The sequence below is a fragment of the Pan troglodytes genome, chromosome 4, assembly GCF_028858775.2.
Source record: "Pan troglodytes isolate AG18354 chromosome 4, NHGRI_mPanTro3-v2.0_pri, whole genome shotgun sequence".
NCBI classification, from domain to species: domain Eukaryota; kingdom Metazoa; phylum Chordata; class Mammalia; order Primates; family Hominidae; genus Pan; species Pan troglodytes.
The window spans coordinates 154688427-154703926 of NC_072402.2; the positions used below are offsets into that span (position 1 = coordinate 154688427).

A 15500-nucleotide genomic window follows, 5' to 3' on the forward strand; every position below is an offset into this window, starting at 1 on the left:
GAACTCTTTTATGAGTAAGATTCTCATAAACATAAAAATAGAGAACTTCCTCAAGAATATAAAGAGCATATACATGAGAACCTACAGCTAGCATCATATTAAAGGTGAAAACTGAGTATTTTCCCCTTAAAATTGGTAAGGAGACAAGGATGTCTTTCTCCTCTCACCATCCTTATTCATGAGGATGAGGGCTGCAAGTTCTATTCAGGTCAATAAGACAAGAAAAGGAAATGAAAGACATACAAATCAGAAAAGAAAAAATAAAACTGTTCCTGTTTCTATATAACGTGATTGTCTACATAGAAAACCTTAAGAAATCTTCAAAAAAAAAAAGACCCCTCCTAGAATAAGAGAGTTCAGTAAATATGGAAGATGTAAGATAAATACACAAAAATTTATTGTATTTCTATAAAAATGCAATGAATATATAGACACTGAAATTAAAAATACAATACCATTTTAAATTGTTCAAAAAGAAAAAAGAAATACTTAAGTGTAAGTCTAACAAAAATGTATGGGACTTGTATGCTGAAAACTACAAAATACTGAGGAAAGTAACTTTAAAGAAGATCTAGGCTGAGCGTGGTGGCTCACGCATGCAATCCCAGCACTTTGAGAGGCCAAAGTGGGAGAATTGCTTGAGGCCAGAAGTTCAGGACCAGCCTGGGCAACATAGCAGGACTCTGTTCCTAAAACAAGGAAGAATAATAAGAAGAAGATCTAAATAAATTGAGACATACTGTGTTCATGGATTGTAAGATTTAATATAGTAAATATATCAATTATCCACAAATTTATATATATGTTTAAAGCAATTCCTATCAAAATCTCAGCAAGATTTTAATAATATAGACAAAATTATTCTAAAATATGTATGAAAAAACAAAGGAACTAGAATAGCTGAAATAATCGTAAAAGTAAAAAAGCAGAACAATTTAGGAGGAATTATTCTACCCAATTTCAATATTTACATAGCTATGGTCATCAAGATTGTGTAGTATTGGCTGAGTGACACAGTCGTCAATCAATAGAACTGAAAAGAGAACCCAGAAATAGACCCACAAATGCCCCCAATAAATTGTATTTATTGATACAAAATATTTGTATGTATTTATGAGGGGCATGTGATATTTTGTTACATGCAGTGACCAAGTCAGAGTATTTGCTATAAATTTGTACAAAGTTGCAAGCATAATTCAGTGAAGATAGCCTTTTTAACCAATGATGATGGAGCAATTGAATATATATTCATAAGCAAAAAATAAACCTCAACCTAACCTCAGACCTCATATAAAAATTAAACCTCAAATGTATCATGGACTTAAGTTTATATATAATATAAAACTATAAAACATTTAGGAAAAACATACTAGAAAAATCTTCTGGATCTAGAGCTCAGCAAGGAGTGTTCAGACTAGACACCAAAAGCATGATCTGTAAAAGGAAAAATTGAGGTACATCAAAGTTAAAACTTTTCCTCTGCAAGAGACTCTGTTAAAAGGAAGAAAGGCCGGGTATGGCGGCTAATGCCTGTAATCCCAGTACTTTGGGAAGCCAAGGTGGGCAGATCACCTGAGGTCAGGAGTTCAAGGCCAGCCTGGCCAACATGGTGAAACCCTGTCTCTGCTAAAAATATAAAAAATTAGCCAGATATGGTGGCACATGCCTGTAATCCCAGCTACGCAGGAGGGAGGCATGAGAATCACTTGAACCCAGGAGGCGGAGGTTGCAGTGAGCTGAGATCCTGCCACTGCACTGCAGCCTGGGTGACATAGTGAGTCTCCGTCTGGAAAAAAAAAAAAAAAAGGAAGAAAGATAAGCTACAGACTGGGAGAAAATATTTGCAAACCACATATCCAGCAAAGAACTGAATCTATAGAATACATAAAGAACACATATAGAATAAATAAAGAGCTCAAAACTCAACAGTTAAAAAAAATCTAGTTAGGAAAGATATAAATGGAAATTTCACTGAAGAGGATGTACAGGTGGCAAATGAGAATGTGGAAAGATACTTACCATTGTTAGCCATTAGAAAAATGCAAGTTAAGGCTGGGGAGCAGTGGCTCACACCTCTAACTCCAACACCTTGGGAGGCAGAGGTGGGCAGATTGCTTGAGCCCAGGAGTTCGAGACCAGCTGGGCAACGTGGCAAAACTCCATCTCTACAAAAAAATACAAAAAAATTAGCTGGGTGTGGTGACATGCACCTATAGTCCCAGCTACTTGGGAAGGTGAGACAGGAGGATGGCTTGAGCCCTGGAGGTGGAGGTTGCAGTGAGGCGAGATTGCATCACTGTACTCCAGCCTGGACAACATAGTGAGAAACTGTATCTACAAAAATAAAATAAAATAAAATAAAAATAAAATACAAAAAATTGCAAGTTAAAACTGCAATTAGGTAACATGACACATCCATCAGATTGGCTAAATTTAAAAACAGTAACAATATCAAATGCTGACAAGTGTCCAGAAACACCAAATCACCCATACTTGCTAATGGGAATATAAATGGTGCCACCATTCTGGAAAATTGTTTGGTAGTTTCTTAAAAACCTAATGCACAGGTAGATCCAAAATCAATCGTTAAGTAACAAAACAAGTTACAGAACAATATGCATAATTTGGTCTTCTTTTAAAATTTTATTTCAATCGTTTTGGGAGAACAGGTGGTGTTTGGTTACATGGAAAGGTTCTTTTGTGCTGATTCCTGAGATTTTGGTGCACTCATCACCTGAACAGTGTACACTATACCCAATGTGTAGTCTTTTATTCCTCACCCTCCTCCCACTCCTCCCCCCAAGTCCCCAGAGTTCATTATATCATTCTTATGCCTTTGCATCTTCATAGCTTAGTTCCCACTTATAAGTGAGAACCCATGATGTTTGGTTTTCCATTCCTGAGTTACTTGACTTAGAATAATGGTTGCTGTGAATGCCATTATTTTGTTCCTTTTTATAGCTGAGTAGTATTCCATGGTATATATATAAAACACATTTTCTTTATCTAACTTGTTGGTTGATGAGCATTTAAGATTGGTTCCATATATTTGCAATTGTGAACAGTGTACTATAAACATGCTGTGCAAGTGTCTTTTTCATATAATGACTTATTTTCCTCTGGGTAGATACCCAGTGGTGGGGTTGTTGGATCAAATGGTAGTTCTACTTTTAGTTCTCTGTGGAATCTCCACACTGTTTTCCATAGTGGTTGTACTAGTTTACATTCCCACCAGCAGTGTAGAAGTGTTCTCTTTTCACCACCTCCAAGCCAACATCTGTTATTATTTATTTTTTAATTATGGCCATTTTTGCAGAAGTAAGGTTGATCTTATTTTTAAAAGCACAACACAAAACAAAATGTATATGGGTATTTATATTTGTATTTGCTTAGGAAAAATTGTGGAAGGGATACACAGGCAACCATGAATTGCAGTAATCACTTCACTATGGAATAAGAAATGAGATGGAAGAAAACACATTTTCTAGATGTGATTAGAAGTAGTCTCTATAGCAGCACTATACAATAAAACATTTTGTGGTGCAGAATTAGAAAAAACTATTTTAAAATTCATATGGAACCAGAAAGGAGTCTGTATAGCCAAGACAATCCCAACCAAAAAGAACAAAGCCGGAGTCATCACTCAACTGAATTTCAAACTATACTGTAAAGCTACAATAACCAAAACTGCACGGTACTGGTACAGAAACAGACACATAGACAAATGGAACAGAATAGAGAACTCAGAAATAAGATCACACATCTACAACCATCAGATCTTTGACAAACCTGACAAAAACAAGCATTGGAGAAAGAACTCCCTATCTAATAAGTGGTGCTGGGACAACTGGCTATCCATTTGCAGAAAATTGAAACTGGACCCCTTCCTCACACCTTATACAAAAATTAACTCAAGATGGATTAAAGACTTAAATGTAAAACCCAAAACTATAAAAATCCTAGAAGAAAATCTAGGCAATACCATTCAGGACATAGGCATGGGCAAAGATTTCATGATAAAATTGCCAAAAGCAATTGCAACAAAAGCCAAAATTGACGAATGGGATCTAATTAAACTAAAGAGCTTCTGCACAGCTAAAGAAACTATCATCAAAGTGAACAGGCAGCCTACAGAGTGGGAGAAAATCTTTGCCCTTTTTTTTTTTTTTTTTTGAGACAGAGTCTCACTCTGTCACCCAGGCTGGATAGCAATGGCACAATCTCAGCTCACTGCAACCTCTGCCTCTCAGGTTCAAGCGATTCTCCCACCTCAGCCTCCTGAGTAGCTGGGATTACAGGCATCTGCCATCATGCCCAGTATTTTTGTGGAGACAGGGTTTCACCATGTTGGCCAGGCTGGTCTCAAACTCCTGACCTCAGGTGATCTGCCCACATCAGCCTCCCAAAGTGCTAGGATTACAGGCTTGAGCTACTGCACCTGTCTGAAAACCTTTGCAATTTATCCATCCGACAAAGGTCTAATATCCAGAATCTACAAGGAACTCAAACAAATTTACAAGAAAAAGACAAACAACCCCATTAAAAAGTGGGCAAAGGACATGAACAGACATATCTCAAAAGAAGACATTCATGCAGACAACAAACACATGAAAAGAAAGCTCAACATTACTGATCATTAGAGAAATGCAAATCAAAACCACAATGAGATACCATCTCATGCCAGTCAGAATGGCCATTATTAAAAAGTCAAAAAACAACAGATGCTGGTGAGGTTGTAGAGAAATAGGAATGCTCTTACACTATTGGTGGGAATGTAAATTAGTTAAACCATTGTAGAAGATGGTGTGAAAGAATGATCAAGCAAAATAAAAATTAAGAATACTTGTTTACAAAAAAAAAAAAAAAATGTGTGATGATGGAAAGGTTCAACACTATGCTGTTCAACAGGGTAGCTCCTAGCCATCTGTGATTATTGCACACTTTAAAAGTGGCTAATGCAACTGAGGACTGAATTTTTAATTTAATTCCATTTTAATTAATTTTAATTTTAAAATAGCCATATATGGCTACTGGCCAGCTTAGTGAACAGCACAGCTCTAGAATCAAAATGAATATATCCACAGCCTATTTCCACCACTTTCAAGTTATTTAAGCACAAGTACATTTCTGAATGCCTCAATTTCTTCACCTATGGAATCTGGATGATAGGAATATTTTACTAGCAAAGTTGTTGTATAATCTCCTCAGAACTATACTTATATATTGATATAATTATTTCACCTCTTATTTAATACTTTGTGTACTTTTTAAATTTTGTACAATAAACATGTATTTCCTTTGTAAGTTTTATAAAATATATTTTTGAAAGCTAAAACTTCTCTGGTTTTGTACAGTCTTTCTTCCATGAATAGAAAAAAATTCACTTTGAGTCCCACTTTTCCCTCTACCCAGTTACAAGTTAAGGCTGACATTATTAAATGGGCAATGGTGTAAAGTCAGAAATGGCTGACCTGTGGGTTCCTAAGAAGCCTGAGACTTCTCCGGCTTAAGCTCACATTTTTGCAGTGAGGCACTACTGGATACCTTCTTGGGCCTCTAAGGCTATTTATTTCCTTGAGCTATTTTCCTTCCCGTCTCACATACCTGAGATGTTCCACCCTTTAGAATTATCATGACCTGCTGTCTTCATGGAGCTTAGCATCTAGAGGTGGAGAAAGAGAAAACAAGTAATCAACTAATGTTGTAACAGATGCTATGAATAAAAGAAACAAAGCTGCAGATTAAAAAAAAAAAGGTTGGCAGAAATATTGATCAGAAACAGTCTTTCTGAGAAAATGACTATGACGGTTAATTTTATGTATCAACTTGACTTGGTCACAGGATGCCTACATAGCTAAACATTATTTCTAGGTCTATCTGTGAGAATATTTCTGGATAAGATTAGCATTTGAATTGGTGGACTGAGTAAAGCAGCTGGCCCTCCCCAATATGAGTGGACACCCTCCAGTCTGTGAGGACCTGAATAGAACAAAAAGATGGAGGAAATTAATTCTGCCTGACCACTTGAACTGGAACATCAATCTTCTCTGTTCTCAGTGAATCTGGTTTGCAGGCCTTTAGACCCAGACTGTCATCTACACCATCAGCCCTCTGTCTTTCAGGCCTTTGAACTACCCTACCAGTTTTTCTATGTCTTCAGCTTGTAGAACAGCAAACCAAGGGACTTCTCAGCCTCCATAATTGCATAAGCCAATACCATATAATAAATCTCTTCCTTTATAGGTAGAGAGAGAGAGATGGCATGAAATGAGCCAAAGGCATAGCCTTGCAGATAGAGGAAACAGAATGTGCAAAGACACTAAGTTGAGGAATAACTTGGAATTTCCTAGACATATAAAGAAAGCCGGTATGACCAGAAAGCAGTGAGTGAGAGAAAGATGGTGTGGACCATATTTGAATAACTACCAGAAAAAAGCCATATGACACAGGCCAAAGGAAGAACTGGGGGTTCATTCTAAGGACTATGTATAGATGGATTGTGTAATATAATTCACATTTTAAGGATATTGCTTTATCAGAAATGGAAGAATAATGGCCCTATAGTGCATCAAGCCCTCCTCTTGTTGGCTATTATTTAAAATGGCATCAGTGAGGCTGGGCATGGTAGCTCACATCTGTAATCCCAACACTTTGGGAGGCCAGGAGTTTGAGACAAGCCTAGGCAACATGTAAGATCCTGTCTCCACAAAACATTTTTATAAAATGAATTTTTTAAATGGCATAAGGGCTCTTTTCACTCTAAGGGGTCATTTCAGTTACCTATTGCTACATGCAAAACACATTAAAACTTAGTGGCTTAAAACCACATTATATTATTATCTCTTAAGTTTCTGGAGCATTCTCATTTGGGGTCACTTATGCAGTTGCTATCAGATGATGGCTGGGACTGTAATCATCTGAAGGCTTGACTGGGCTAGACATCCAAGATGACTCCCTCCCATGGCTTGCAGTTGATGCTGGCTTTTGGTAGAAAACTCAGCTGGGCTGTCAACTACAGTATCTACCCAGCCTCTTCATCTGGCTTGGGCTGCTTTCTTTATGACAGTTGGGTTCTGAATAAGAGCATCAAACAGACAGCATCTTAAGAACAAGTGTTCCAAGAGGTCCAAGTGAAAGCTGCAAGCCTTCCTTTTTTTTTTAGACAGAGTTTCACTCTTGTTGCCCAGGCTGGAGTGCAGTGGTGCAATCTTGGCTCACTGTAACCTCCACCTCCCAGGTTCAAGCAATTCTCCTGCCTTAGCCTCCCAAGTAGCTGGGATTACAGGTGTGTGTCACCACACCTGGCTAATTTTTGTATTTTTAGCAGAGACAGGGTTTCACCATATTGGCCAAGCTGGTCTTGAACTCCTGACCTCAGGTGATCTGCCCACCTCAGCCTCCCAAAGTGCTGGGTTTACAGGCGTGAGCCACTGCACCTGGCCTGAAAGTTGCAAGGCTTCTTATGATCTAACTTCAAAAGTTCCCATAACATCACCTCTGCCACATTCTATAGGTCGAAGATCACTGAGGCTGACCCAGATTCAAGGTGAGAGGAATTAGAGTTCGCCTGTCAATGACTGGACACTGTATTAGTTGTCTACCACTGGTAAAAACAAACAAACAAAAAAACCCCACACAACTATACTGACTTTAAATCACATATATTTATTAACTCATAGTTTCCAGGGGTCAAGAATCTGGGCAGGGCTTGATTGGGTCCTCTGCTTTAGGGTCTCTTACAAGGAAGCTACCAAGGTATCTGCCAGGGCTGGGTCTTATCTGGAGGCTCAACTGGGAAAGGTTACACTGCTCATTTGCATGGCTGTTGGCAGATTTTAGTTCCTAGTGAGCTATTGGACTGAGGGCCTCATCTTCTTGCTAGCTGTCACACAAATGCTTCCCTGAGTTCCTTGCCATGGGGGTCTCTCCATATGATGATACCTTACTTCATTAAAGCCAGAAAGGAAGAGAGCCATTAGAGAAACTGGTAGCAAAACAAAAGCTGCAATCTCATTTGCTTCATTCTGTTGGTTAGATGCAATTCACTAGGCTGGTCCACACTCATGAGTAGGGGATTTCACAAGGATGTGAATATCAGGAGTGTGAATCATTAAGGACTCTCTGAAAGTCTGCCCACCACAAGTACAAAAGAATGCAGGGCTGTCTTTAATCTACCACAGGAGCTTGCTGCTAAAGACTAAAAGGAGACTGACAAATATTAATATATTCAACAGTATTTACTGAGTGCCAGCTATGTGCCATCCAGACATCAGAGCAGGCCCAAGAAATACAGGGATGAATAAGACATCACAACTGCCCCCAAGGAGGTCATAGGCCAAAAGAAGAGAAAGACCTTTAAGGAAATTGCAGTGTAATAAATGCAAGAATAAAAACACATGCAATGCGGCTGGGCACGGTGGCTCACACCTGTAATCCCAGCACTGTGGGAGGCCAAGGCAGGAGGATCACCTGAGCCTGGGAGTTCAAGACCAGCCTGGGCAACATGGCAAGACCCAGTTTCTATAAAAATAAAAATAAAAAACATATGCAATGTATAGAATGGCAAAGAGGATGATATAGAGAGGTCTATCAGGAAAAGATGAAGCCTGACCAGGGTACTGAGAGGTGAATGGGAGTTTATGAGATAAACGAAGTTATGCTAAGCCATGGAACTGGCATTGCAATAGAGCAAAATGAGAAACAGCATGGTGTATGTATAGGATAATGAACCTTTTGGCTTGTCTGGAGGATAAAGTGAAAGAAACAGGAAGAACCAAGAGTGGACAGTGACCCAAGAAAAGGTGTAGTCCTAGGGGCCACATTAAGATGCATCAATTCTCTAGGTCATGAGGTAAAAGACAGAATCCTCAGCAGGAGAGAAATATGACACATACGTACTTTAAGGTCATCTCTGCAGGCGTTGCATGGAGAATTAGCTGAAGGGAAGTGAAGGGAGAGAGAGAGTAGACAGGTGAGGCTAATGCAGTAATCTAGTCCAAGTTAACCAAATTAGAACTGAAAGTGCAGCTGTGGGGAATGGAAGGGTAGTTATGCATTAAAGGCAGTCATGGGATATAATCAATAGGCTGTACTTATTGCTTGTAGTGGATGGAAGAAGAGCTTTGGGAAAGAATGAAGCAAGATGGAAAAATCCAGGCTACATCTGGTTTTTGGACTCAAAGCTGTTTGTGGAAGAAGGAGGGGCTTTAAAAGGCTAAGTTCACGTCTGGACACAGAAGGCTGCAGCTGACTGTGAAATACCCAGGTGGAAATGTGAAGCTGGCAGTTAACAACTGGTTCTGAAGCTCAGGAGAGACATCTGACTGCAATAGAGATTTAGGAGTCTCCAGTGAGTAGGGAAAAGATGCCTAGAAAGAAGTATGCAGTAGGTTGAGTCCTGAGGGACATAAACACGAAAGGATAGAAAAAGAGGAGCCAGCCACCGCTGCTAAGAACAAAAGTAGAGGATGTGTTCGTTTGTTTTACTTTGCTATAAAGGCATACTTGAGACTGGGTAATTTATGAAGAAAAATGTTTATTTTGGTTCACCATTCTGCAGGCTGTACAAACATAGCACCAGCATCCGTTTAGCTTTTGGTGAGGCCTGAGGAAGCTTTCACTCATGGCAGAAGGCACAAGGAGAGTAGGCATGTCACATGGAGACAGAAGGAGCAAAAGAGCTGCCAGGCTCTTTTAAATAACCAGCTCTTGCATTTACTATTAGAGCAAGAATTTCCTCATTACCACAGGGAGGGCACTAAGCCATTCACGAGTGGTCTGCCCTCATGATCCAAATACCTCCCACAAGGACCCACTTCCAACATGGGGATCACATTTCAACATGAGATTTGGAAGGGACAAAAATCAAAATGATATCATTCTGCCCTGGCCCCCCAAATGTCATGTCCTTCTCACATTGCAAAATGTAATAATGCCTTCCCAATAGTCCCCCAAACTCTTAACTCAATGCAGCGTTAACTCAAAAGCCCCAAGACCAAAGTCCAAAGCCTCATCTAAGACTCAAGGCAAGTTCCTTCCACCTATAAGCCTGTAAATCAAAAACAAGTTATTTACTTCCAAGGTACAATGGTAGAACACACATTGGGTAAATATTCCCATTCCAAAAGAGAGAAATTGGCCAAAAGAAAGGGGCAGCAGACCCCATGCAAGTCTAAAACCCAGCAGGACAGATATTAAACCTTAAATATCCAAAGTAATCTCCCTTGGATCCATGTTTCACATCCTGGGCACACTGGTGGGAGAGGTAGGCTTCCAAGTTTTGGGCAGCTTCACCCCTATGGCTTTGCTAGTTATAGCTCAAGTGGCTGCTCTCATGAATTGGAGTCTGATGTCTGTGGCTTTTCCACACTAGGGTTGCCGGCTGCTGGTGGTGCCACCATGCTGGAATCTGGACAGTGGCAGTCTTATTCCAACAACTCCACTAGGCAGTGCCCAACTGGGGACTCTGTATGAGGGCTCCAACCCCACATTTCACCTTGGTATTGTGACAGTAGAGGCTCTTGCAGGGAAGGGCTCCACCCCTGCAGCAGGCTTCTGCCTGGGCACCCAGGCTTTCCCATTCAACCTCTGAAACCCAGGTAGAAGCTGCCAAGCCTTCTTCACTCTTGCATTCTGTACACCTACAGGCCTAACACCACATGGGAGCTGTCAAGGCTTATGGCTTGTGGCTTCCAGGCTGCATGCTCTGAAGTGGCAGCCAGAGCTGAACTTGCAGCCCTTTGAACTCTCTTTTAGTCATCTAGTCTCTCCAGCAAGCAATCACTTTGTAGCCTGTTTGAATTCCTCCCCTAAAAAAGCTCTTTCCAGGGCCAGGCATGGTGGCTCACACCTGTAATCCCAGCACTTTGGGAGGCCAAGGCAGGTGGATCACAAGGTCAGCAGTTTGAGACCAGCCTGACCAACATGGTGAAACCCCATCTCTACTAAAAATATTTTAAAAAATAGCTGGGTGTGGTGGCAGGCACCTGTAATCCCAGCTACTTGGGAGGCTGAGGCAGGAGAATTGCTTGAAACTGGAAGGCAGAGGTTGCAGTGAGCCAAAATTGTGCCACTGTACTCTAGTCTGGGCAATGAGAGCAAAACTCCATTCTCAAAAAAAAAAAAACAAAAGCTCTTTCCTTCTATACCACATAGCCAAGCTATACATTTTCCAAACTCTTACACTCTGCTTTCAACTATAAATTCCCACTTTAAGTAATTCGTTTGCTCCCACATCTGATCATAGGCTGTTAGGAGCAGCCATACCACCTCTTGAATGCTTTGCTGCTAAGAAATTTCTTCCACCAGATGCCCTGTCATCACTCGTCATTTTAACCTTCCACTAATCCCTAGGGCACAGACATAATGCAGCCAAACTCTTTGCTAAGGTGTAACAAGGGTGACCCTTGCCCAGTTTCTCATAAGTTCCTCATTTCCATTTAAGACTACATCAGCATGGCCTTCACTGTCCATAATTCTATGAGCATTTTGGTCACAACCACTTAACAAGTATCTAAGAAGTTCCAAACATTCCCTGGTCTGCCTGTCTTCTTATGAACCCTCCAAATTCTTCCAATCTCAGCCCAGTACCCAGTTTCAAAGCTGCTTCTACATTTTCAAGTGTCTTTATAGCAACACCCCACTCCTTGGTACCAATTTTCTGTGTTAGTCTATTTTGTATCATTATAAAAGAATACCTGAGACTGGATAGTTTATAAAGAAAATGGTTTATTTTGGCTCATGGTTCTGCAGGCTGTACGAGCATAGCACGAGCATCTGCTTGTCTTCTGATGAGGCTGCAGGAAGCTTTTATTCATGGCAGAAGGCACAGAGAAACAGGCATGTCACATGACAAAAAAAGGAAAAAGGATTAAGAGAGATGCCAGCCTCTTTTTAAAAACCTGCTCTGACATGAACTAAGAGTGAGAACACACTCATTACTGTCGGGAGGGCACCAAAGCCATTCATGAGGGATCTGCCCCATGACCCAAATATTTCCTACCAGGCCCCACCTCCAACATTAGGGATCACATTTTAACATGAGATTTGGAGGGGACAAAAATCCAAACAAAGGCCAGGCATGGTGGCTCAAGCCTGTAATCCCAGCACTTTGGGAGGCCAAGGCAGGATTGCTTGAGCCCAGGAGTTTGAGACCAGCCTGGGCAAAATAGGAAGACCCTGTCTCTACAAGAAAATTTAAATAAAAATTTTTAAAAATCCAAACTATATTAGAGGGGTAGAAAGAAAACCAGGATAAGTGGTGTCACTTCATGAGAGCAAAAGGGAAGACAGAGTTGAAAGAAAGATGGTTTGGTCACTGGGGTCAAATGTTACTACGAGATCAAATATAACAAGGAATGACAAATAGCCACTGCACTTATACTGAACTTTTGTTGGAGGGCTTCATTGGAAGGGGAGGAAAATTTTTAAAATCCTTTCTCTTATAGTGCCTAAATCACACATATCCATCTATCAATCAATGCAAGTTCTTTTCCTACTCTTAATTTTGTTGAAATGCAAAAACCATAAAATGCACCAATTTACACTAGTTCTTATATATCCATAAAGTTGTACAATCATCACCACTATCTAATATAAGAACGATTTTATCATCCCAAAATGAAACCGCATATCCCTCCATATTTCATTAACAGTCACTCTCTATTCTTTCCTCTTTTCAGCCCCCACAAGCCAGTAATCTTCATTCTGTTTCTGTATGTTCCTATTCTGGATATTTTATAGAACATAACATATACTACATTGTCTTCTGTGTCTGGCTTTGTTCACTTAGTACAATGTTTTTGAGGTTCACCTATGTTGTGGCATAAATCAGTATTTCATTTCATTTTATGGCTGAGTAATATTCATTAGATGGATATGCCAAGTTTTATTTATCCATTTATCAGTTTTGGACATTTATTTCTGTTTTTTTCCTCCTATAAGTAATGCTGCTATAAACATTTATGTTCAAATTTTTGTGTGAACAGATGTTTTTAATCCTCTTTGGTATATACCTAAAAGTGGAAGTTCTGTATCACATGGTGACTCTACATTGAACTTTTTGAGGAATGACCAGACTAGACTGCTTCCCAAAGTAGCTGCATCATTGTACATTCACAATTGAAGTGTACAAGAATGTTATCTTCTGGTTTTTGTTTGGTTGGTTTTGATTTTCCTTAATTACAGCTACCTTAGCAAGTGTAAAGTAATATTTCATTGTGGCTTTAGTTTCTAGTTACCTAATAACTAATAATGTTAAAGAGTTTTTCATGTAATTATTGGTCATTAGTTTTTTGGTTCGGTTTTGTTTTGGTTTTGAGGCAGAGTCTCACTCTATCACCCAGGCTGGAGAGCGGTGGCAAGAGCTCAGCTCACTATAACCTCTGCCTCCCAGGGATCAAGCGATTCTCCTGCCTCAGCCTCCTGAGTAGCTGGAATCGATTACAGGCACCCACCACCACATCTGGCTAATTTTTTATATTTTTAGTAGAGATGAGGTTTCACCATGTTGCCCAGGCTGGTCTCAAACTCCTGGCCTCAAGTGATCCGCTCGCCTCAGCATCCTGGAGTGCTGGGATTACAGGCGTGAGCCACCATGGCTGGCCTGGTCATTTGTTTATCTTTTTGGAGATATGCCTATTCAAGTTTTTGTCCATTTTTAAATTAATTATTTATCTTTTGTTGTTGAGTTATAAGAGTTATTTATATTATTAATTAATTAATTTTAAAAATTGTTTTCTTGTGGATACAAGATCTCCCTATGTTGCCCAGGCTGGCCTCAAACCCCTGGGCTCAAGTAATCCTCCCACCTCAGCTTCCCAAAGTGCTAGGACTACAAGCATGAGCCACTCTGCCTGGCAAGAGTTCTTTATATATTTGGGATAATAAACTCCTATCAGATGCCCTCTCTCACCACTCCTATTCAACATAGTGTTGGAAGTTCTGGCCAGGGAAATCAGGCAGGAGAAAGAAATAAAGCATATTCAATTAGGAAAAGAGGAAGTCAAATTGTCTCTGTTTGCAGATGACATGATTGTATATTTAGAAAACCCCATCATCTCAGCCCAAAATCTCCGTAAGTTGATAAGCAACTTCAGCAAAGTCTCAAGATACAAAATCAATGTGCAAAAATCATAAACATTCCTATACACCAATAATAGACAAACAGAGAGCCAAATCATGAGTGAACTCCCATTCACAATTGCTACAAAGGGAATAAAATACCTAGGAATCCAACTTTCAAGGGATATGAAGGACCTCTTCAAGGAGAACTACAAACCACTGCTAAACGAAATAAAAGAGGACACAAACAAATGGAAGAATATTCCATGCTCAAGGATAGGAAGAATCAATATCGTGAAAATGGCCATACTGCCCAAGGTAATTTATAGATTCAATGCTATAACCATCAAGCTACCACTGACTTTCTTCAAAGAATTGGAAAAAACTACTTTAAAGTTCCTATGGAACCAAAAAAGTGCCTGCATAGCCAAGACAATACTAAGCAAAAAGAACAAAGCTGGAGACATCATGCTACCTGACTTCAAACTATACTACAAGGCTATAGTAACAAAAACAGCATGGTACTGGTACCAAAACAGACATATAGACCAATGGAACAGAATAGAAATCTCAGAAATACCACTACACATCTACAACTATCTGATCTTTGACAAACCTGACAAAAACAAGCAATGGGGAAAGGATTTCCGATTTAAAAAATGGTGCTGGGAAAACTGGCTAGCCATATGTAGAAAGCTGAAACTGGATCTCTTCATTACATCATACAAAAAAAATTAATTCAAGATGGATTACAGACTTAAATGGGCTGGGTGCGGTGGCTCACGCCTGTAAACCCAGCACTTGGGGAGGCCGAGGCAGGTGGATCACGAGGTCAGGAGATTGAGACCATCTTGGCCAACATGGTGAAACCCCATCTCTACTAAAAATACAAAAAACTACCCAGCCATGGTGGCAGGCACCTGTAGTCCCAGCTACTTGGGAGGCTGAGGCAGGAGAATGGGTGAACCCGGGAGGCAGAGCTTGCAGTTAGCTGAGATTGCACCACTGCACTCCAGCCTGGGTGACAGAGCGAAACTGTCTCAAAAAAAAAAAAAAAAAAAAAAATACTTAAATGGGCCCAGGTGCGGTGGATCATGCCTGTAATCCCAGCACTTTGGGAGGCCAAGGCAGGCAGATCATGAGGTCAAGAGATTGAGACCATTCTGGCCAACCAACATGGTGAAACACCATCTCTACTAAAAATACAAAAATTAGCTGGGCATAGTGGCACACACCTGTTGTCCCAGCTACTCCGGAGGCTGAGGCAGGAGAATTGCTTGAACCTGGGAGGTGGAGGTTGCAGTGAGCCGAGATCACACCACTGCACTCCAGCCCAGGCAACAGAGCGAGACTCCATCAAAAACAACAACAACAACAACAACAACAACAACAACAAAAGATGTAAATATAAGAAACCCTAGAAGAAAACCTAGGCAGTA

The 15500-nt window shown here is 40.2% G+C and overlaps 1 protein-coding gene across 1 annotated transcript in view; it reads right to left on the reverse strand.

The window, feature by feature from the left end:
- The window catches only part of HAVCR1 (hepatitis A virus cellular receptor 1), a 75482-nt gene that overhangs the window by 15227 nt on the left and 44755 nt on the right, over nucleotides 1-15500 (reverse strand). Inside the window, exon 9 of the transcript XR_008548122.2 lies at nucleotides 5605-5662. The gene's annotated coding sequence lies outside the window, so the exon portion shown is untranslated. The remainder of the gene's footprint in view (nucleotides 1-5604; nucleotides 5663-15500) is intronic.